This window comes from Moschus berezovskii, chromosome 25 (assembly GCF_049115385.1).
Source record: "Moschus berezovskii isolate FMDL1 chromosome 25, NW_MosBer_1.0, whole genome shotgun sequence".
NCBI lineage: Eukaryota > Metazoa > Chordata > Mammalia > Artiodactyla > Moschidae > Moschus > Moschus berezovskii.
Genome location: NC_142484.1, coordinates 2,999,378 through 3,023,094, shown reverse-complemented (window position 1 = coordinate 3,023,094; position 23,717 = coordinate 2,999,378). Strand labels below are relative to the sequence as shown.

The window sequence follows — 23,717 nt, the reverse complement described above, 5'->3', positions numbered from 1 at the left end:
AATTGCGGCCCCCACCCTGAGTCCCAGGAGCAGAGGGCAAGTGGGGAGCCTGGACCTGCCCTCGCGTGGCCGTCACAGGCACTCAAACCTCCCCGGGGAGGGAGGGGTCAGATAAACCAAGGAGCTGGGCCTTTCTTCCCCGCCGAGCAGGCACGCATCCTCCTCCAGTTCCAGTGTATCAACGCAGACACGGCATGGAGCCTGGATTTCTGCACGCACACGGCACCCCCCCCATCTCAGTGGATGAGGTCAGAGAGGGCTAACAGGGAGTCAGGACCCTCCCCACCACCAGCAAGTGAGGCCACCCCCACCTCGTATCCGTGGAGACCACGTGGGAGCAGATCCCCCCACAGCAACAGCAAGGAGCCTCCCCACTGGGGTATCAGCGGGGGTCAACCGAGGACCCTGGACGTCTGCTGGCAGGAACAAGGCGGCACGCCTTCCCTGCGATGTCCAAACAAACAGGCTAAACCAGCAGGCTCAGTGAGACCCACGACAGAATACGGAACTGTGCCCATTTCCACTGAGAACCATTCATCATCCCCCAACCAGGAAGATCTCAAACGGGTGAAGGACAACTGCTGGATGGCAACACTGGGGGGAGAAAGGCGTCCGCGCTGAAACGGAGTCTGCAGCGGCAAAAGCACAGACGCCTCGACACGCTAATCGTGCACACACTGCAAACACGGAAACACAGACAACCTCGTGGGGAAAAGAACAGAAAGCCTCAACACGGAAACACAGGTCTTCCTTGACATATGATGGGGCGACATCTGGGTAAACCCGTCATAAGTAGAAAATGCCGTAACTCGAAAATGCACGTAATACACCCAGCTAGACATCACAGCTCAGTCTCGCCTTTCAACATACTCAGAACACTTGCATTAGCCTGTGGTTGGACCAAGTGATCTAACACAAAGCCTGTTTTATAAGGACATGCTGACTGTCTCACTACATTTACTGAAAACTGTCCTGAAAGTGAAAATCAGAATGGTCATCCTGGTACAGAGTGGCTGCGTGTTGGCCGCTCACCCCTGTGACCACGTGGCTGGCGGGAGCCGTGGCTCACTGCTCCCACCCACGACAGAGGAGGGTTCCACGTGTCACAGACCCAGAAAGATCAGAATTCAAGATTCAAAGTAGAGTCTCTACTGAATATGTGTCACTTTCACACCATCAGAAAGCCATGCTGCAGTGCAACAGAAACTAACACGATGTTTTAAATCAACTATACTCCAACAGAAGGGCTTCCCTGCTGACTCAGTGGCAACGAATCTGCCTGCCAACGCAAGAGACGGAGGTTTGATCCTTGAGTCGGGAAGCTCCCCTGGAGAAGGGCATGGCAACCCACTCCAGTATTCTTGCCTGGAGAATCCCATGGACAGAGGAGTCTGGTGGGCTACAGTCCATGGGGTCATGAAGAGTCAGACATGGCTGAGCAACTAAATAACAACGATGCTCCAGTAAAAATTTTTTTTAAAAGAAAACACAGAGGGGGGAAAAAAAAAAGAATAATTGAAAATCAAAGTCTAAGTTCCCATCTCAGGAGGTTAGTAAAAGGTGAGGAAAATAAATCCAAAGCTAAGGTTTGAAGGAAGGAAGGAAATAATCAAAAGAGTGAAGATAAATAAAAACAAAACCAAAAAAACAATAGAGAAAATCAATGAAATGATGAGCTGGCTCTTTGTAAAAGTCAATAAAATTGACAAAACTACCCAAAAAAGAGAGAAAAGGCTCAAATTACCAATTCCAGGAATGAAACAGAGGATATCATTATAGACCCTGCAGGCACTGAAAGGATAAACAGCCCCACACACTAAGACAATATAAATGAAAGAAGCCAATTCTTCAAGAAGGCAAACAGTTACAACTCATTCTGTATGAAATAGGTAATCTGAGAAGCCCTACAGCTATTAAAAAGATTGAGTTCCTCATTATAAAACGCATGTTTTTGTAAGAAAGAGGAAATCACACCCAAATAGTTTCACCAGAGAATTCCACAAAATGTTCAGAGAATTAGTATCAATTCTGTACAATATCTGGAGCAGGAAATGGCAACCATTCCAGTATTATTGTGGAAAACTCAGTGGACAGAAGAGCCTGGCGGGCTGCAGTCCATGGGGCTGCAAAGAGTCAGACACGATGAATGATTGAATACACACTGTACAGTATCTTCCAGAAAACAGAATCCAATCGATTTTATGGAACCGATATGACTGACACTAAAACTATACAAAGAGAAAATCACAGGCCCATATCCCTCAAATACAGATGGAAAAAAATCTTTAACAAAATATTAACAAATAAGAGTAAAGCAATTACTGTACAAGAGAAGAATTATAAATCAAGACAAGGAAGGTTTATTTCTGGAATGCTAGGCTGGTTCAAGGTTTTTTTTAAATTAATATATGTGATATGCTCTACCAATATGTTAAAGAAGGAAAATCACAGTCAAAGCAATCAATGCAGGAAAAGCATTTGACAAAATTCAACATCTGTGACAAAATCCGCCCCCCCAAAAGGAAGAAGGGAAATTCTTCAACCTGATCAAGAGCATCTGCAAAACTTCATGTAATCAGCTAACGTTATTCCAAACAGGGAAAGACGAAACACTGTACTCTGGGACCAGGAATGAGGGTGTCAGCTCTGATGGTTTTCCCTCAACACAGCAGGAGCCGTTCCAGGTGATAGAAAAGGCAAGAAGGCATAAAGCGTACAGATCAGGAAACTGACAGCGTTAGTCACTCCGTCGCGCCCGGCTCTGCAACACTGCGGACTGCAGCCCGCCAGGCTCCTCTGTCCGTGGGATCCTCCAGGGGATCTTCCCGACCCAGGAATCGAACTCAGGTCTCCTGCAATGCTTTACTGTCTGAGCCACCAGAGAAGCCCCCTGATCAGGAAGATAGAAATAAAACTGCCCCCATTTGCAGATGAGAAGACTGTAGGAAATCCCAAGGACTCTCCAAGACAACACTTCCTGCAAATAGTAAATCAGTTGAACAAGGTCACAAAATACAGCACCAACATATAAAAGTCAACTGTATCCCCCTATACTAGCAATGAACATGTGGACAACCAAGTGTATAATCCAATACCATTTATAACTTCTCAGAAAAGTACTTAGTGTGAATGTAACAAAACTTGTACTGAAGTCTACAGAAGTCAGTGAAAAATCAAAGAACATCTAAGGGCTGAGGCTTCCCAGGTGGCTCAGACAGAAAGTGCAAGTCGCTCAGTCGTGTCGACTCTTTCTGACCCCAGGGACTGTACAGTCCGTGGAATTCTCCAGGCCAGAACACTGGAGTGGGTAGCCATTCCCTTCTCCAGGGAATCTTCCCGACCCAGGGATCAAACCCAGGTCTCCCGCATTGCAGGCAGATTCTTTACCAGCTGAGCCACCAGGGAAGCCCTCAGACAGTAAAGAATCTGCCTATAGTGCAGGAGACCAAGGTTTGATCCCTGGGTTGGGACGCTCCCCTGGAGAAGGGAATGGCAACCCACACCAGTACTCTTGCCTGGAAAATCCCATGGACAGAGGAGCCTGGAGGGCTACAGTCCATGTGGTCGCAAAGAGTCGGACACAACTGAGTGACTAACAATTTCACTTTCACTTTTCAAGGTAGTGGAGAGGCAAACCCTGCTCATGGGTTGGAAAATTCAACCCAGTCAAGACATTGACTTTCCCCAAATTGAAAACACTTGGGTGAAACACGATCCCAGCAAGACTTTTTTTTTTGGAGATACAGACGATATTATTCTGAAATTTATATAGGAAAGCAAAGGCTCTAGAATTACTAAAAACAAATTTGAAAAAGAATAAAGTGACAGCCATCAGTTCACCCAATTTGAAGACTTACAGCTAGAGCAATCAAGGCTGTGGAGTTCTGGAGGACGGGCAGGGACACAGATCAACAGAATTCAACAGAGAGGCCAGAAACAGACCCACACAAACACATGCAACTGATTTTCGACAAAGACATAAAAGCAACTCAACAGAGGGAGGATGGCCCCCGCAACAAAGGGTGCGGGAGCAACTGGACACTGACAGACAAAATGACAGCCATTAACCCGAGCCTTGATTCTTGCCTGGAGAATCCAGTGGACAGAGGAGCCTGACGGACTACAGTCCACGGGGTCGCAGGAGCCGGACACGACTTAGCGACTACACCACCACCACCAACCCGAGGCTTAGAGGATGACCCAGCAATCCCACTCCTGGGCACACACACAGGCGAAACTGACTCAGAAAGATACAGGGAGGCAACCTAAGTGTCCATCAGTGGAGGAGCGGATAGAGAAGCAGTGGCACATACATGCAGTGGGATATGACTCACCTCAAGAAAGAGGGAAACAATGCCACTCGCAGGAACACGGGTGCACCCAGAGGCTGACACGCTGAGAGAAGCAGGCCAGACACAGGAGCACAAACAGCATCTGACAGCACTCACGTGTGGACTCTAAAAGAATGACACAGAGGGGCTTATCCACAAAACAGAATGACTCACAGGCACAGCAAACAAACTGGTTACCAAAGGGGGAAGGGGCGGGCGAGAGGATAAATCAGGAGTTTAGGGTCAACAGATACACTGGCTTAGTCACTCAGTCGTGTCCAACTCCTGCCACCCCATGGACTGTAGCCGGCCAGGCTCCTCTGTCCCTGGGATTCTCCAGGCAGGAACACTGGAGTGGGGTGCCATTTCCTTCTCCAGGGGAGACAGATACACTGCTGCTGCTGCTGCTGCTAAGTCGCTTCAGTCGTGTCCGAATCTGGGTGACCCCATAGACGGCAGCCCACCAGGCTTCTCTGTTCCTGGGATTCTCCAGGCAAGAATACTGGAGTGGGGTGCCATTTCCTTCTCCAATGTATGCATGCGTGCTAAGTCGCTTCAGTCGTGTCCGACTCTGTGCGACCCTTATGGACAGCAGCCCACCAGGCTCCTCCGTCCACAGGATTCTCCAGGCAAGAATGCTGGAGTAAAATAGATGAACAACGAAAGCATACTGCACAGCACAGAGAATTGCATTCAATATGTTTAATAACCTATAATGGAAAAGAACCTGAACAAGAGTAGATATATATCCATCTTATCCATCTATGTATAACTGAGGGCTTCCCTGGTGGCTCAGTGGTAAAGAATCTGCCTGCCAGTGCAGGAGACACAGGTTCGACCCCTGAGTCGGGAAGATCCCCTGGAGAGGAAACACATTCCAGTATTCTTACCTGGGTAATCTCATGGACAGAGAAGCCTGGCTTTGGACCCCAGGCTTCAGAGTCCATGGGGTCGCAAAAGAGGTGGACACCACTTAGCGTCTAAGCAACAATACTGCATAACTGAGTCACTGTGCTGGACGCCTGAAACTAACACAACATTGTTAATCATCATCAATACTTCAATCTTTAGAAAATCAACTCAAAACAGATCATGGGGGACTTCCCTGGTGATGCAATGGTTAAGACTCCAAGCTCCCGAGGCAGGGGGCATCAGTTCAATCCCTGGTTAGGGAATAAGATCTCACATGCTGTACAATGCAATGTAAAAAATTAAAAATAAGTAAACAATAAATTTAAAAAAATTTTTAATAAAATGTTATTTTTTTAAAAAAAGAATGAATCATGAACTTAGATTTAAAATACAAAATATAAAACTTTGGAAAAGAAATTCTCATAGGAGAAAACCTTTAGGCTCTAGGGTTAGGAATGAGAAAAGGATGCCAAAAGCACGAGCCCCACACAGAAAAACGGATAAATCAGACCTCAAAAAAATCAAAACCCTTTGTTCTGTGAAAAAGAGGAAACAAATACAAATCACAGACTGGGAGAAAATGTCCGCAAAGCGCACATCTGACAGAGGACCCGTCCAGGGTGTAACGAGCTCTCAAAACTCAACAGGAGTGAAAAACGGACCACGCAGCTAAGACAGGGACAAAAGACATGCAGAGACATTTTACAGAGGAAGCAGCGAGAGGCACAGGGGCACAGGAGAAGATGTCCAAGACATCATCAGCCTCTAAACGGGGCAAACTAAGACCTCAGGGAGAAGGAAATGGCAACCCACTCCAGTGTTCTTGCCTGGAGAATCCCAGGGACAGGGGAGCCTGGTGGGCTTCCGTCTAAGGGGTCACACAGAGTCGGACACGACTGAAGTGACTCAGCTCAGCAGCAAGACCTCAGGGAGACGTCCCGACAGCTGCCTGGCCCGTGGGAGACACAGTAACGCCGGACGCTGGTGAGAGGCTGGACAGCTCACGTGGCTGACGGGGATGCAAAATGAAACGGCGATGCAGGGAAGTGCAAACCCAAACACGCAGCTACTGTGCAACCCAGAGACGGCACACGTGCACAATTATGGCTGACAGGGGTGCAAAATGAAACAGCAAAGCAGGGAAGTAAAAATCCAAACACGCAGCTACTGTGCAACCCAGAGACGGCACGCATGCACAATTATGGCTGACGGGGGTGCAAAATGAAATGGCGATGCGGGGAAGTAAAAATCTAAACACGCAGCTACTGTGCAACCCAGAGACGGCACGCGTGCACAATTATGGCTGACGGGGTGCAAAATGAAATGGCGATGCAGGGAAGTGCAAATCCAAACACACAGCTACTGTGCCACCCAGAGACGGCACGCGTGCACAAATGTCCCAGAGAAGGGAGGACAAACGTTCGCACAAAACCCACAACATGAAGGCTCGAAAAGTGCAGGTGGAAGCATCAGCCGCGCAGTCCTGGCCGACTCTTTGTGACCCCATGGACTCTGGCCTGCCAGGCTCCTCTGTCCATGGGCTTCTCCAGGCAAGAATACTGGAGTGGAGCCACCTCCTACTCCAGGGGACCACCAGGGAAGTCCCTCTACAGAGTTCTGATGACAGAGAAGCCAACTCCAGAGAGCTGATTTACTGTATAATTCCATTTCTGTATAATTACTGGAATAAAATTATAGAGATGGAAGACAGGTTAGTGGTTGCCAGGGGCTGAAAAGCAGGTGAGGCAGAAGGGAGTCTGTGAGGCTATAAAAGTGCAGCATGAGACCCTGGTGCTGATGGCGATACTTGTACCTTGACCGTGACACTGTCAGCGTCCTACTATTGTACCTTGACCGTGACATTGTCAGCGTCCTACTAAATCTTGTCATTTGGTTCTGCAGGGTACGACGTGTGGGGCAGACAGCGTAGAGGGTACGGAGGACGGCTCTGTATTCTTTCTTACAACTGCAATTATTGCTAAAATAAAGAGGTCTTTTTTATTTTATAAAGTACATTGTGGAAAACAAAACAAATGAAGTTACACAGCGCTGCCATGTGACCAAAGATACATGATTCCATTTCAAGGCATATACCTAAACTTGATGAGAACATTCGGTCCGGGACTTCCCTGGTGGTCCAGTGGCTAAGGATCCACCTGCCAATACAGGGACATGGGTTTGATCCCTGGTCTGGGAAGATTCCACAAGCCCCCGAGCAACAAATAAGCCCATGAGCTGTGGAGCCCACGCTCTGCAACAAGCAAGATACACCGCAGTGAGAAGCCCAAGCACAGCACCCAAGAGTGGCCCTGCTCGCCGCAACTAGAGAAATGCCCTCGTGGCAATGAAGACCCAGCGCAACCAAAAACGAGTTTAAAAACATTTCAGCTTAAAAAAGGAACATATGCCCGCAGCAAAACACGACCCCTAATCTTCGCAGCAGCCCTCTCCCTGACAGCCGAAAAGTGGAAGTAATCTGATGTCCACCAACCCACGCGAACATAAATAAAATGTGATCCAGCCACGCAGCGGAGCCGCACGCAGCCCCGACGCACTGACACACCACACACCTGGGTGAACCTGAAAACACGACGCTAAGTGAAGAAGTCAGTCACAGCGGTGCTCCGAGCAGGCACACGCGGGGACACAGAAAGCAGACGGGAGGCTGCCGGGGGGCCGGGGAGGTGGGGACGGGAGTCAGGGGCAAACTGTTAACAGGTACAGGGTTTGTTTCAAGGGGGACAAAAATGTCCCAGAATTACTTGTGGTAATGGCCGAGCAAGCCAGGAATCTACTAAGCATGCAGTGCATTCTACCCTTTGTGTGGCCTGCGTGGCATGCAAGCTACATCTCACATCGCTGGGGGGCAGAAAGCAAGCAGTTACTGGGTTCTAGGAAATTTTAAAAGCACCCGCTTTACGGTGATCCTCTCTGTCCCTGCTGGAGAATAACTAAATTATTGAACTGTTTTAAAATGCTAGCCTTCAGCATTCTGCAGCTATTTTTAGAAGTGCTCATCATTCCTGGGGAGATGGAAATCATAATTGTGAAGTGCCCTGAAACAGCTCTGTAACCTGAGGACTCACCCCGGGCAAAGAGCGGCCCAGTGTCCTGGGCTGCGAGGCAGGAGATACCAGCCTGTGCCTCGGACAGACCCGGCCACCCCATCCCCAGGGACCCCCTCCACACGAGCAGAGTTCCTGGAATCCAGCTGCCTGGTCTGCAGCTTTACTCTGCAGCCACCCCTGACCATGTTCCAGCTAATTCTGTGAGATGGGAATGCATGCGAGTCACCCTAGCCCTGGGGATTAACAGAGCAGGCACAGAAGGCTTCCGCCAAGGGTCCCCATCAGAGGAAATGTCACCATCTCTCTCTGATCCAGAAAGGCAGTGGGAATGGCCCCATAACTGCAGGTCTTTTTGAGAGGGCAGAACCTGGTTCTGCCAAAGGTGAAAAGAAGCTGTTTCATCAAAAACTAAAGTACAGGAATGGACCCAGCAATACCACTTCTAGGCATATTCTCTGAAGACACCAAAACTGAAAAAGACACGTGTGTGGATGGATGTGAGAGTTGGACTGTGAAGAAAGCTGAGCCGAAGAATCGATGCTTTTGAACTGTGGTGTTGGAGAAGACTCTTGAGAGTCCCTTGGACTGCAAGGAGATCCAACCAGTCCATCCTAAAGGAGATCAGTCCTGGGTGTTCATTGGAAGGACTGATGGTGAAGCTGAAACTCCAATACTCCTGATGCGAAGAGCTGACTCACTGGAAAAGACCCTGATGCTGGGAAAGATTGAAGGCGGGAGGAGAAGGGGACGACAGAGGACGACATGGTTGGATGGCATCACAGACTCAATGGACATGGGTTTGGGTGGACTCCGGGAGCTGGTGATGGACAGGGAGGCCTGGCGTGCTGTAGTTCATGGGGTTGCAAAGAGTCGGGCACGACTGAGCGATTGAACTGAACTGAACAGGAATGAATGCTCCTAGCAGCATCATTCACAACAGTCAAAAAGTGGAAACAACCCGTGGTCCACCGACAGAAGCTGGTGGCCAGTGGTGCTGCTCGGTGTCTGACTCCGCGACCCCATGAACCGTCGCCCTCCAGGCTCCTCTGTCCATGGGACTCTCCAGGCAAGAACACTGGAGTGGGTTGCCGTTTCCTACTCCAGGGGATCTTCCTGACTCAGGGATCGAACCCAAGTCTCTTGTGTCTCCTGCACTGGCAGGCAGATTTTTTACCACTGAGCCATCAGGGAAGCCGCAACAGAAGAACAGAGGAAACGTGCTCCACCCACACAAGGGCAGAGAACTCAGCCAAGAGGGACGACGCCCTGACGCGGCCACAAGGTGGACAAACGCTGGAAATGCTCTAATCACTGAGAGAAGCCAGACACAAACGGCCTCCCGTCCTACCAGCCACTTATGTGCAACGTCCAGAGCAGGTCAGTCCGCAAAGACGGAAGGAAGCAGACGGGCGGCTGCGAGGATGGGCCTGTTCGTGGGAGACAGAACTAGAAAATGCCACCGAGCTGTACAGCGGGAAACGGTTGGTTTGATGTGTATCCCACTCAATAATAAAAAGGAACCGCATTCACAAAAGCTCACAAGGTTTCAGAGCCCACTTCATGGACAGAGGGAGGAGAGAAAACCTGAAAACAAGGCGAAATGCCAACACTCTCAGGGCTGAGGAGGAAAGCGGGGAAATCGTCTCTTCTCCTCAGCTTTAGTCACAGCACCTTTCTGAGGCTGACCTTTCCGGACCCTCCAGGAGTGCCAGAGTGGGGACAGCGCCTCGTCTCCGTACTGTGTGCCACGGCTTAAAAGTCTGGGGAGGCGACAACGTGACTTCATCTGAGCTACCCATTCTCCCGAAGAGAAAACTGAGGCCGGGCTCTCAGAGCTGCTGAGCAGCCCCGTCAGGACCACCACTCCTACCTTTCTGCCACAGCCCCTCCGCTCCCTCTGGAAAATCGCTCATCACAAAAGAAGACCCTGTGGGTCCCTGACCTCCAGAGAACGCTCTGAACTCTGCTTCTGCTCTGGCTCCATGACAGAGAGGGCAAAAGTGCAGGAGGAAACCAGCTTCGTAACAGCTACCGCATAAGATCACTCAGGAACGAAGTTAAAATATTAATTACGCCCGCCAGCAGAACCACAGAGCCTGCGACCTCTGAAAGCGTGAAACCCCAGCTGGGCCCTCCGCTCGTGAGCGTGATGGCGACCAGCAGCGAGGGGACTCGATGCAGACAGGGCCGCACCGAACCCACACAGCGCCTCCCAGTGACCCTGGACTTGGCCATTCTACTTGCTTCAGCCAAACGGGCCAGAGCAAAGGGACGTATGGGAGCTTGCTTCCTCTTGCTGTTCTCAGGGACCCTGAGACCTCCCAGTGACCAGACTAGGCTGGCCTGCCAGAGGGGGGCGGTGAGAGCTGGATGATGGACGCAGTTTCCGCCCACCCCCAGCCAACAGCTAGCCCACCCCAGAGACGTGAGTGAAGCCTGCTCCCCAGCTGCCCACAGCTGAACTCGGTGACCACAAGAACCACCCATCGTCCTCCTGCTCAAGTGGTCCACTTCCTGAACTGTGAGACACGTAAAGCAGGGGCTGGGCCGAATCTGGCCTTGGCTGGTTTCTCTAAGCAGTCTCACTGGGCACAGCCATGACCACGCATTCATAGTGTCTGTGACTGCTGTTGCCTTGCGGAGACTTCACAGCATAAAGCAAAAAAGATTTACTCTCTGGCCCTGAAATGAGCAGTCGTCATTTCACCCTGAGCTCTGCAGGCTTTTGTTACGCAGGTTGGTAGCTGACAGACCGCCATCTAATTGTTGCTGATTAGGTCGGCGTGACCAGCCCCACACGGTGGAGGAGCAGCTGACGCCCAAGATCACACAGGTGATTCACGCAGGCAGCGGCCAACAAAGCAGAACGGAACTGTGGCTTGTCCAACACCAAAGGCCCTACCCCATCACCGTGCAGGCTTTCCAGAAAGGGCTCCTAACCGTATCACTAATTTAATATATATTCCACCCCCACCTTCCAGGCCCTCCCCTCCCTCTTCAATAAACAATGGCAGGATGAAGTTTCAAATGAGCAAAAGCACGGCAAAAAAAGACCCACTTGGAACAGTCCCCACCTCTCCCTGGAGATCCTGGGGAGTTGGGGGTGTCAGCCCCGCTGGGAGCCCCCCAGGGGACCTCCCCAATGCACCAGGGAGCAGAGGAGCTCGGGTGGGTCCCCAAGGCTTTTGAGGACCCCTGCAGGGGCAACTTGTACCCAGAGAGGTTGCTGGGTCCCTGCCCCACCCCATCACCCTGAGCCCCCCATAAACCCAATGCACTCACAGCTCAGACCAGAGGCTCTGCAGAGACCAGACGGGGCAGGAACTCACAACGGGGCCTGCACAGGAGGTCCCGGCAGGAGAGGGGAAGGGAGTTCACCAACTCCGACCCACACGTGGCCCAGGTCCAATCAGAACAGCTCGAGCACAGACAGGTGTTGCCAACGACGGTGACGGGAGCGGCTCACGGCACACGCAGACGGAGCATGGGGAGACGGGCAGGGGCCTGGGGCCCTTTGCCATGGTGCCTGCACCTGGACGCACCTCTGCCCCAGCAAGTAAACCATCAGGAACTAGAAACAGCCCTGCATGGGCAGTTGGGGCAAATTCTGCACAGAAGATACAGAGAGCAAAACCCAACTGCCGCTTCTGAAGAGCAGGGAGCAAAAGCAGAGCACTGCGCACGCCCCTGCACCCAGCACTGCCTAATGGGCAGGCAGGCCACCCAAGTCACCCGTCTGACCCCTGGACACACCCCAACCCTCACCTCATATAAGGAACTAGCTCCTTCCCCCTCGGGGAAGAAGCAAGGGAACATGCTGGTTGTTCTTGCTCCCCCTGGCTGCAGCAGGGGCCCCAATAAAGACTTGCTTGGATTTCCTGTCTGGCCTCTGATCAATTTTTATTGATTAAGGAGGCCAAGGACCCTGGTCAGTAACAACAGTCTCAACTTTATGTAGGGGATTTCATTTAATGGTCAACGTCGCCAGAGATATGTCATTACCCCATTTTAAGGAAGAGGAAACTGAGGCCCAGAGAGGTCAGCTGGCTGGCCCCAAGGTCACACAGCAGTCACATGTCCAAGCAGAGGCACCACCTGCTTGGAGGACAAGCATGTACGAGGGCCAGTCAAATACTTCCCAAAGCGGCAAAGACTCAGGAGCAAGAACAGAGACGCAAAACCACTGGAGCCCTGCTCCATCCTGGGGCCGCGGTGCCCCCACATGGGCACTGGACACCCCCGACCACAGCCTTGGAGGAGCATGCTCTGGATCACCACACACACTCATTCCTGCCAGGACAAAGGTAGGGTCTGGACCTGCTGGAGTCAGAAGGATGTTTGAGAAGCTGAACCTGCCTTCATCCTCATCCCTCCTCCCAGAGGTCAGGGGACGGGGCTATCCAAACACAGAGGCACTGGGCAGATTTCACAGTAAGTGGTCAGCAGAGACATCAGAACGGACAGACACTTGGGGAGAGAAGCAGGACAAAACACTCACGTCCCTCCAGCTCTGAGGCTGGCCTGGTCAAGGCACAAGGGCAACTGCTGGGCTCAAAACCCCAGTCACTGCACCTCTCTGGGCTTCAGCTTCCCCTTCTGTAAAATGGGTATAAAAATACTTCCTCCACCCCCAGGGTGGATTGTGAAGATGCCACAAGATCACAGACATGGAAGTGAATGGCACAGGTAGGAAAAGACATGTACTCTGACAAAAGCTGGCAATAAAATGCAAATAATATTCACACATTGGAGAAGGAAATGGCAACCCACTCCAGTGTTCTTGCCTGGAGAATCCCAGGGACGGGGGAGCCTGGTGGGCTTCCGTCTATGGGGTCGCACAGAGTCGGACACGACTGAAGTGACTTAGCAGCAGCAATAATAATCAAGCTACCCACAAAGATATACATAACTTTTTTATTATTTTATCTTATTCTGTTTTATGTAATGGCATTGTTTATTACAATGCAATTACATAAGCCCAGTGAAGAAACCATTTTTGCCTCAAGACGTGGAGCATCGTGGAACTGGCTGAGTGGTCCGTTACCCTGGAGGTATTTCCTGTCTTCTGGGAAAGCCCTAAAGCACCCCTCCTTCCCGCAGGTCACTGACCCCACAGCCAAGCACGGGTCACGTTTTGCTGGGGAATCTGCCAGGCGTTTCAGGTGACTGCACACCCCGACAGAGTGCTGTGCGAACACTCCGGTGGAGGCCAGCAAACTGTCCATGCGTCCAGGGCAGCAACAAGTGTTACATAATAATAATCCTGTTCTGTCCAGGGGCAGCAATGAATGTTAGATAATACTACTACTATTCCCAGACACTTCCGGTAAGAATCCAGGCATTTCTGGGTTTTTTTGAGAAGAAACCCCAAAAGCTATTTCACTGGGCCTGGCCTGGGTGGAGCGTCTACACTAACCCACACTGGCCTCAAGGTTTAGGGGAAGCCACTCAGCCCTGGGGCTCGGGGTCCCGCAGGAAACCTACTGGGACCTGGCGAGGCCCTTCTCCTTTCTGAGGCCCAGTGTTCTCCCAAAGGCGGGACCTGGGCCCCCAAGCACCAGCATTCTGGAACCCTGATCCACCCTAGTTAATTCTGGGGTCCCTTCTACCCCCAGTTTTTCTGAGAGGTGGGACTGAGCCCACCCTGGAGCAGAAAGCTGACAGAACAGAAGTTCTCACTCCTTCCCTGTTCCTCCAGGGAAGTCCTACTGCTAAAGCCAGGAATCGCCTCTGCAGAAAGGAGGCTCCATCTGAGAACAAAACTGTGGGATGCCAGGTGGAAGCAGGAGGGACTTGGGGGCGGAGGGGCAGGGGACAAGGAAATAAGGAAGCCGATCCCAGCCCGCAGTGACGGGTGCTACAAGTCTGCGCAGACAGCAACAGAATTGAAGCCACAAATATAATTTTCAATTTCCGAGCAGCCATGTTTCGAACAGAAAAAAGAAGAAAACCAGTTGAAATGAATATTTATATTTTCTGGAATCCAAAACATGTAAAATACTGACATTTCAACTTGCGGCACTAGCCATGTTTCAAGGGCTCGGTAGCCCCATGGGACTGGCTCCACCATACTGAACAGACAGAGCTGGTCAGTGCCGACCTGGGTATCTCATCCAGGAGGCAACGGTCCCAGACACACAAGGTAAGACACTGGCTCAGCGCTCCGGCACCACCTTGGACTGGCTGAGCCTGGGGGTCCGGCCTGTCTAAGCTTGATCCTCCCTGATGGGGAGCCCTGAGCTGACCCATCCCTCTGAACAGACTCCTTTTCTCAACCACAAAAGGGAATGACTTGCAACATGGCTGTGCGCGGTCTAAAGGAGATCATACCACCAAGCATCAAAGCTTCCTTCGGAGGGACTGTAAACACACATGGTGGACTTGGAGCCGGATTGATAGAAAAGCAATCCCCAAATGACTGCAGGAGCTGGAGCCACAACAGAGCAGGAGGGGCAAAGCCAGCAGGAAAGGGGGCGGGTCCTCCCGTGCTGAAACGGACAAACTGGACCCACACCAGTACTAGACACAAGGGCTAAGTCCTGACGGAAGAAACACCACACGAGTGCACGGCAAAACACAGGAACGATGAGAAGAGAGCAGAGGAGGAGGTCTCATGGCAACGGGCTCGGAATGACAAGGAGCAGAGAAATCCTGGGGCATCAGAAGGCACAGAGTCAGCGAATGAACCCGTCCAGTCAAAGCTACAGTTTTTCCAGGAGTCATGTACGGATGTGATGGACCATCAAGAAAGCCGAGCACTGAAGAACTGATGCTTTCGAACTGTGGTGCTGGAGAAGACTCTTGAGAGTCCTTGTACTGCAAGAAGATCCAACGAGTCAATCTTAAAGGAAATCAACCCTGAATATTCACTGGAAGGACTGATGCTGAAGCTGAAGCTCCAATCCTTTGGCCACCTGATGGGAAGAGCCAACTCACTGGAAAAGACCCTGATGCTGGGAAGGATTGAGGGCAGGAGGAGAGGGGGCAACAGAGGATGAGATGGCTGGATGGCGTCACCGACTCGATGGACATGAGTTTGCACAAACTCTGGTAGATGGTGAAGGACGGGGAAGCCTGGGGTGCTGCGTTCCATGGGGTCACAGAGAGTTGGCCACGACTTAGCAACTGACCAACGAAGTGAATGAGTGACATCACGCAGGAGGCGTCCCCGCCCTCCTTGGTCCTGTCCTAGTCCCGGATGGACCTGCAGAGGGGAGACCCAGACTCCCAGGCAGAAGCACCTTTCCTCCCTGGGGGTGGGAACGCTGGACGTGGTGTGAGGTCACCCCTACCTTGTGGAGACACTCAGGAGGAAACGCGGGCCTCTTCCTGTAGGAGAGTAGTCTGGCTAAGCAGAGTGGTGAGGGAGCCTCATCTTTGCCGTCCTGAGACCAGACGGGCCTTGGGCTGCTCACCACTTTAAAACCTGCCTTCTGAAGGGAGGGGCTTGAATACCCACATCCCCGGCAGCACCACTCACAGCAACCAAAAGGTGGACGCAAGCGAGTGTCCATGGACGGATGAACAGATACACAAAGTGTGGCCATCCTCACAATGGAAGGCGGTTGCTATTGCTCAGTCGCTCAGGCCCATCCGACTCTTTTGCGACCCCATGGACTGTAGCCCGCCAGGCTCTTCTGTCCATGGGATTTCCCAGGCAGGAATACTGGAGTGGGTGGCTATTCCCTTCTCCCGGGGATCTTTCCCATCCAAGAATCAAACCCGAGTCTCCTGCTTGGCAAGTGGATTCTTCACCACTGAGCCACCAGGGATTATTGAGCCTTAAAAAGGAAGGAAATTCGGACACAAGCCACAGCACGAATGAACCTGGAGGACACTATGCCCAGTGAAACGAGCCAGACACAGAAGGAGAGGTAGCGTATGTTTTCACTTGTATGAGGACTCCAGTCATGAAACCCACAGAGACAGGGGGCAGGATGGTGGGGGCCAGGGGCTGCGGGAGGGGACGGGCAGTAAGTGTTTACGGGGACAAAGCGTCAGTCTGGGGCGACGGGAGGCTCTGGAGACGGTGGTGTGACGGTCGCATGACAATATGAATGCTCTTAAAGCCTCTGAGCTGTGGGCCTAACACAGTTCAGTCAGTGAGCCAGTTCAGTCGCTCAGTCATGTCCACCTCTTTGTGACCCCAGGGACTGCAGTACAACAGGCTTCCCCGACCTTCACCATCTCCCACCTTCACCATCTCCCGGAGCTTCTCAAACTCATGTCCATTGAGTCAGTGATGCCATGCAACCATCTCATCCTCTGTCGCCCCCTTCTCCTCCTACCTTCAATCTTTCCCAGCATCAGGGTCTTTTCCAGTGAGTCAGCTCTTCGCATCAGGTGGCCAGCTTCAGCATCAGTCCTTCCAATGAATATTCAGGACTGGTTTCCTTTAGGATTGACTGGTTGGATCTCCTTGCAGTCCAAGGGACCCTCAAGAGTCTTCTCCAGCACCACAGGATGGCAGGGTCCAGGGGCTGGGGGAGTAGATGGTGATTAAGCGTCTTAACGTAGTTAAGATGGTAAATTTTATGTTACACACATCTTAGCATAACTTGCCTTGAGAATCCCAGGGACTGGGGAGCCTGGTGGGCTGCCATCTATGGGGTCGCACAGAGTCGGACACGACTGAAGTGACTTAGCAGCAGCAGCAGCAGCAGCAGCAGCAGCAGAACTTAAAAATGTTAAGTGCAAAAAAGTGCTTTCCACATCGATTTCCAGCCAATTCCTTACTTCTCACTCACTGCTTCCCTCCCTGCCTTCAAGTCAGGCTCAAGTGCGGCTCCTCAGGGAGGCTCACCCTGCCCGCCCTCCATCCCAACCCCTCCCCAGGCTCTGCTTCCCACTGGGCCACGCAGGCGCCTCTCTGCCAACCCTCTTCTCATCGTTTGTCTCCTCCGGCTACAGCTAACACTGGGTGAGCAGAAAGGAGCCAATCATAAACGTGAGGGTGGAAACTAATGAAAACGAACATAGAAAAACAGAGCGAAAAATGAGACCAAAGTGGGTTCTTTGGAAAAGTCAATAAAGTTGACAGACTGTTCGTTTAGGATGTTCAGGAGGCGGAAACGCTCAAACCGCCAAACTCAGACATGATGGGGGCACACTTTTAGCAGCCTCAAGGGAACACAGAGGACGACAAGGGGACGCGAAGAATGACGGAGGGACAATGAATTAGGTGCTGAGAGGAATCAGGCAGATGTCAGTGCAAACCAAGCGTGGGGGCTCAGGAAGAAACAGAAGAGCTGGGCACACGCGGACCAGATAGGGAGCCAGTTAACAAATCCACAACTTCACACAAGGAGCCGCTCGGGCCCAGGCGGCCACACTGGTGAGTTCTACCAAACGTTTAGAGAATTCATTTCTCAAAAACATACAGGTCCTCTTATCACAGCAGCACTATTCTTAACGGCCAAGACACGGATGCAACCTGAGTGTCCATTGACAGAGGAACAGATGGAAGATGGGGTACATCTATACAACAGGATATCGCTCAGCTATTAAAGAGAATGAAACAATGCCGTGTGCAGCAACACGGATGGACCTGGAGGCTATCATACTAAGTGAAGTCAGAGAGAGACAAATATCATACGATGCCACTTACACGCGGAGCGGAAAATACGGCACCAATGACCGTGCCTGTGAAACAAAAGCAGCTCACAGACAGAAAGAGCAGACGTGCCGTTGCCGAGGGGGGGGGCGGGGCGAAGAGGAAGGGGGCGGAGCTCGGAGCCTGGGTCAGCAGACGCAAACTATTACAGAGGCTGGAGAAGACAAGGCGGCTCAGTGGTCAGGAACCCAGCTGCCAGTGCAGGAGACACGAGAGAGTCGAGGGTGGTCCCTGGGTCAGGAAGATCCCCTGGAGGAGGAAACGGCAACCTGTTCCAGTACTCTGGCCTGGGAAATCCCATGGACAGAGGAGCCCGTCGGGCTACAGTCCACGGGGTCGCAAAGAGACACAACTGAGCATGATACATCTACACACACATTGTACAGCACAGGGAGCTATATTCAATATCCTGTGATAACCTATATTTATATGGAAAATGATACCAAAAAGGATTTATACACATGCGTAACTGAATCACTTTGCGGTACAGCAGAAATTAAATTTATGACGTCATAAACCAACTACACTTCAATTTAAAAAAAAAGAATTAATACCAACTCATTGCAAATTCTTCCAAAAAATAGAAAAGAATACACCCCAATAATTTTATGAGGCCGATATTACCATGATACCGTCACAAGACAACATCAAACCCTTATGCATATACATGCAAAAAAGCTAAGCAAAATTCTAGAACACTGAATCTGGCAGCTTATAAAAAGGATTATAAACCATGACTAAGTGGGATTTATCCCAAGAATGCATAGTTTAACATCGAAATATCAATTAATGTAAGACACCACATTAATAGAATAAATGACAAAATGCAGCTGATCGTCCCAAGAGATACAGAAAAGGCACTTGACAAAACATAGCGCCACTTCATGACGTAAATGCTTAGCAAAGAAAAGAGACCCTCTTCAGCCTGACAGAGGGCACCCGCATGGCGCCCACCACTGCCATCGCAAGCGACGGTGAACGGCTGGAGGCTTCCCCGAGATCAGGAGCCAGAGTCGGTGCACCTTCTCACCACCCCCATTCAACGGTGGACCGAGGGTTCCAGCAGGGCACCTGGGCCAGACAGTGAAACAGAAGCACCCAGGTTGGAAAGGAAGAAGTGTGGGGAGACCTCTCGTCTCAGGTGAAGTCTGCCGTCCTCCCGGGGGCTTCCCCGGCCCCCAGCCGCCTCTGTCCACCCGTCCCTCTGCACGTGGTCCCCCTGCGGGATCGAGACACAGTCTTCTCACCTAAGGAACTGCCTGGCTCCCCACTGTCACCGCCACACCATCTAGCTTTCCGGGTGGCTCAGAGGTAAAGAACCTGCCTGCCAATGCAGGGTTCGATCCCTGCGTTGCGAAGATCCCTGGGAGGAGGAAATGGCAACCCACTGTAGTATGCTTGCCTGGAGAATCCCATGGACAGAGGAGCCTGGCATAAGGCTATCCACAGGGTCGAAAAAGAGTCAGACAGAACCCCAGCTGTGTATCGAACCAGCTCTGGCCTGGCTGAGCCCACATCCCACCAGCAGCAGGCCCATCCCATGGGGCGGGGACTACCTGATGACCTTCTGGATCAATGCTATACTTTTCATTAAGTCTTGTTTCGGAAAATAGCTGTTTTTTCATAAAAAGACATTAATTACATTAACATGTACGGGTTTAGCTACTGTCATTTTTAAATGCACTGTTAAATATTTTTAAATTACCTTCTTAAATTTCTAACAGTATGTGTGTGTACATGTAAGTCGCTTCAGTCATGTCTGACTCTGCGAGTCTATAGACTGTAGCCCACCAGGCCCCTCTGTCCATGGGATTCTCCAGGCAAGAATACTGGACTGCGCCGACATACCCTCCTCCAGGAGCTCTTCCCAACCCAGGGAATGAACCTGCATCTTTAACATCTCCTGCGCTGGCAGGCAGGTTCCTTACCACTAGCATCACCTGGGAAGCCCTTCTAGTAGGATACATATCCACAGATACAATGCACATAAAAAACTCCCAGGGGTCCCTAAAACTCTTCCAATAGGGGAGTAGGATCCTCAGACCAAAAGTTTGAGAAGCCCTGTGCTACCCTGCTGCATTCATCCTGCAAGGAGCAGAAAGGGAAGCTTGGGCATCACCCCTAAGATGACAGGGGGTGGAAAGGGCTGCTGTTGTCATTCAGTCTCTGAGTCGTGTCTGACTCTTTGTGACCCCATGGACAGCAGCACCCCAGGCTTCTCTGTCCTTCATTATCTCCCAGAGCTTGCTCAAACTCATGTCCACTGAGTCAGTAATGCCATCCAACCATCTCATCCTCTGTCACCCCTTCTCCTCTTGCCCTCAATCTTTCCCAGCATCAGGGTCTTTTCCAAAGAGTAAGCTATTCACACCAGGCGGCCAAAGGACTGCAACTTCAGCTTCAGCATCAGACCTTCCAACGAATGTTCAGGACTGATTTCCTTTAGTTTGATCTCCTTGCAGTCCAAGGGACTCTCAAGTCTTCCACCACAGTTCTAAAGCATCGATTTTTCGGTGCTCAGCCTTCTTCATGGTCCAACTCTCACATCCATACGTGACTCCTGGAAGAACCGCAGCCCTGACTACACAGACGTTTGTCAGGAAGTGATGTCTCTGCTTTTTAATACACTGTCCACGTTTGTCACAGCTTTTCTTCCAAGGAGCAAGCATCTTTTAATTTCATGGTTGCAATCATTGTCCACACTGATTTTGGAGCCCAGGAAAATGAATTCTGACAGTTTCCATCATTTTCCAGCAATTTCCCCCATCTGCTTGCCATGAAGTGATGGGACTGGATGCCATGATCATAGTTGTTTGAATGTTGAGTTTTAAACCAGCTTTTTTACTCTCCATCATCAAGAGGCTCTTTAGTTCCTCTTCACTTTCTGCCACTGAAGTGGTATCATATTTGAGGTGGATTCATCATAGCATATCTGAGGTTATTGGTATTTCTCCCGGCATCTTGATTCCAGCTTGTGCTTCATCCATCCCCACATTTTGCATGATGCACTCTACACACAAGTTAAATAAGCAGGGTGACAATATACAGCCTGACGTACTCCTTTCCTGATTTGAAACCAGTCCGTTGTTCCATGTCTATTTTAATTGCTGCTTCTTGTCCTTCCTACAGATTTCTCAGGAAGCAGGTAAGGTGGTCTGATATTCTCATCTCATTAAGAATATTTCACAGCTTGTTGTGATCCACAGTCAAAGGCTTTAACATAGTCAATGAAGCAGAAGTAGATTTTTTTTTTTTGGAAATCCATTGCTTTTTCTATGATCCAGCGGATGTTGGCAATTTGATCTCTGGTTCCTCTGGCTTTTCTAAATCCAGATTGTACACCTGGAAGTTCTCAAATCACATGCTGTTGAAGCCTTGCTTGGAAGATTTTGAGCATGACTTTACTAGCGTGTGAAATGAGTGCAATTGTGCGGTAGTTTGAGCATTCTTTGGCATTGCCCTTCTCTGGGACTGGAATGAAAACTGACCTTTCCCAGTCCTGTGGAAACTGCTGAGTTTTCCAGATTCGCTGGTATAATGAGTGCAGCTCTTTCACAGCATCGTTTTTTAAGACTGAAATAGCTCAACTGGAATTCCATCACCTTCACTAGCTTTTTGTTCATAGTGATGCTTCCTAAGGCCCATGTGACTTCACACTGCAGGATGTCTGGCTCTAGGTGAGTGACCACACCATTATGATTATGTGGGTCATTAAGAGCTTTTTGTACAGCTCTTCTGTGTATTCTTGGCACCTCTTCTTAGTATCTTCTGCTTCTGTTAGGTCCCTACTTTCTGTCCTTTACTGAGCCCGTCTTTGCATGAAGTGTTCCCTTGGTATCCCCAGTTTACTCTCCCCATTCTGTTCTTCTCCTGTATTTCTTTGCACTGGTCGCTGAGGAAGGCTTTCTTATCTCTCCTTGCTATTCTCTGGAACTCTGCATTCACTTGGGTATATGTTCCCCTTTCTCCTTTGGTTTTTCACTTCTCTTCTTTCCTTAGCTATTTGAAGCCCTCCTCAGACAACCACTCTGCCTTCTTGCATTTCTTTTTCTTGGGGATGGTTTTGGTCGCTGCCTCCTGTACAATGTCACAAACCTCTGCCCATAGCTCTTCAGGCACTCTGTCTACCAGATCTAGTCCCTTGAATCTATCCATCACCTGCACTGTATAATCACAAGGGATCTGATTTAGGTCATAGCTGAATGGCCTAGTGGTTTTCTTTACTTTTTTCAATTTGAGTCTGAATTTTGCAATAAAGAGCTGATGATCTGAGCCACAGTCAGCTCCAGGTCTTGTTTTTGCTGACTGTATAGAGCTTCTCCACCTTCGGCTACAAAGAATATAATCAATCTGATTCCAGTACTGACCATCTGGTGATGTCCATGTGTAGAGTCAAGGGAAGGGAGGGTCCCTAATTTTGCACCGTGGAGTGGACAGCTGCCTGGTGCAGGTCCTGGCAGCCAGGTTGGCTCCCTCCACCTCGGTTTACTTCCCCGGAGAATGGGCATGAAGACACAAGTGCCCACTTGTCAGGACTGCATCAAGGACAGGGTGTGTCCACGCATGGAACCCTGCAGGCCCACACACTCACTGTTACCCTCTTTTTTTAATTTATTTTTTCACTGAAGAATAATTGCTTTACAGAATTTTGTTGTTTTCTGTCAAACCTCAACGTGAATCAGCCACAGGTATACATATATCCCTGATTTTCACGACATAAAGTCATCAAGATGGGCCACCGAGAAAGAGAGACAGAGGGAAAGACCACTCTGGGAGCCCGTCTGGCCCTGCAGTGACAGTGACAGCCTGGATCCCCTAATACACCCCTGACCCTGGTCTGAGTGGGTGTCCACCCCCCTCAACCCAAAAAAACCTCACCAGAAACAGGCTGATGGAGAGACAGCAGAATCCAGACACCCCTGCCGTCACTCACCGGCCCGGGACACACCCAGAAGGACCCCAAAGAATCAGGACACACCCACAGCAGTCGGCCCCCAATGCAATTTTAGACCATTTCCCTGCAGGAAAGCCAAGAAGCCTTGAAACCCTTGGAAACCCAGAGCATGCCAATTACCACCCCATGTCTGGAGAATCATTAACCACACACACCAAGCTCGCCACAGCCGTCTTCAGGAATTCCACCCCCAGCTTCACGTGGACTCCGTGTTCAACAACAAAACCATTTAACCACAGCAGAAGGTTTGCCCCCACCCACTTCCCCGGGCGCCAGCTTTGTGAACACCCTGGCGATCCTCCGGGTGGACGTAAATCCACGTGCCACCTGCCACAACCCGGCATCCTGGAGGCAGGTGGCAGGGAGCGGCCAGACTGTCGCCGGGTCTGAATCGTCAGGGTGACGCCAAGAAAGAGTGGCCAACGGCCTGCCTGGGAGCTGGGCACCCACGTGGAGGGGAAGCCCGGACCCGCTGATGCCATCCAGCCACGTGACAAGGGATACTCTGAACCGGTGCCCTCCCGACCCTGGGCAACCAAGAAGCAAGACCTGGTCCTTCCCTGGCAACCTGCTTGCCTGGTGACGGGTCCCCCACGCAGCACAGGCCAGCACAACAGCTTGCCAGACCCCCATCCAGGGTGACGGGGATGGGGATCAGGAAAATCCCGAGAAACGAGCCGCTGTGCCCTGGGCTTTGAGGGGCGCGGTCCAGCGGGCAGAAGCACCCCTCACCACCACTCACCCAGCCTGCCTCCTCTGCAGGGCAGGGGGCCCAGAACTTCCAGGAAGGCTCCAGGGCTCATTTCCCTCCTCCAAGCCAGGCCCCAGCAGGTGTGACC

At 51.0% G+C, this 23,717-nt stretch overlaps 1 protein-coding gene across 7 annotated transcripts in view; it reads right to left on the bottom strand.

Annotated features, from left to right (window-relative positions):
- SHANK2 (SH3 and multiple ankyrin repeat domains 2) overlaps positions 1-23,717 on the bottom strand; it is a 563,601-nt gene that overhangs the window by 531,870 nt on the left and 8,014 nt on the right. Inside the window, exons 2-3 of one of the 7 annotated variants that reach the window (XM_055415280.2) lie at positions 16,600-16,791; positions 4,335-4,457 (exon numbers count right to left, since the gene is read on the bottom strand). The exons of the other annotated variants lie outside the window; for them this stretch is intronic. The gene's annotated coding sequence lies outside the window, so the exon portion shown is untranslated. The remainder of the gene's footprint in view (positions 1-4,334; positions 4,458-16,599; positions 16,792-23,717) is intronic. 7 annotated transcript variants of the gene reach the window in all.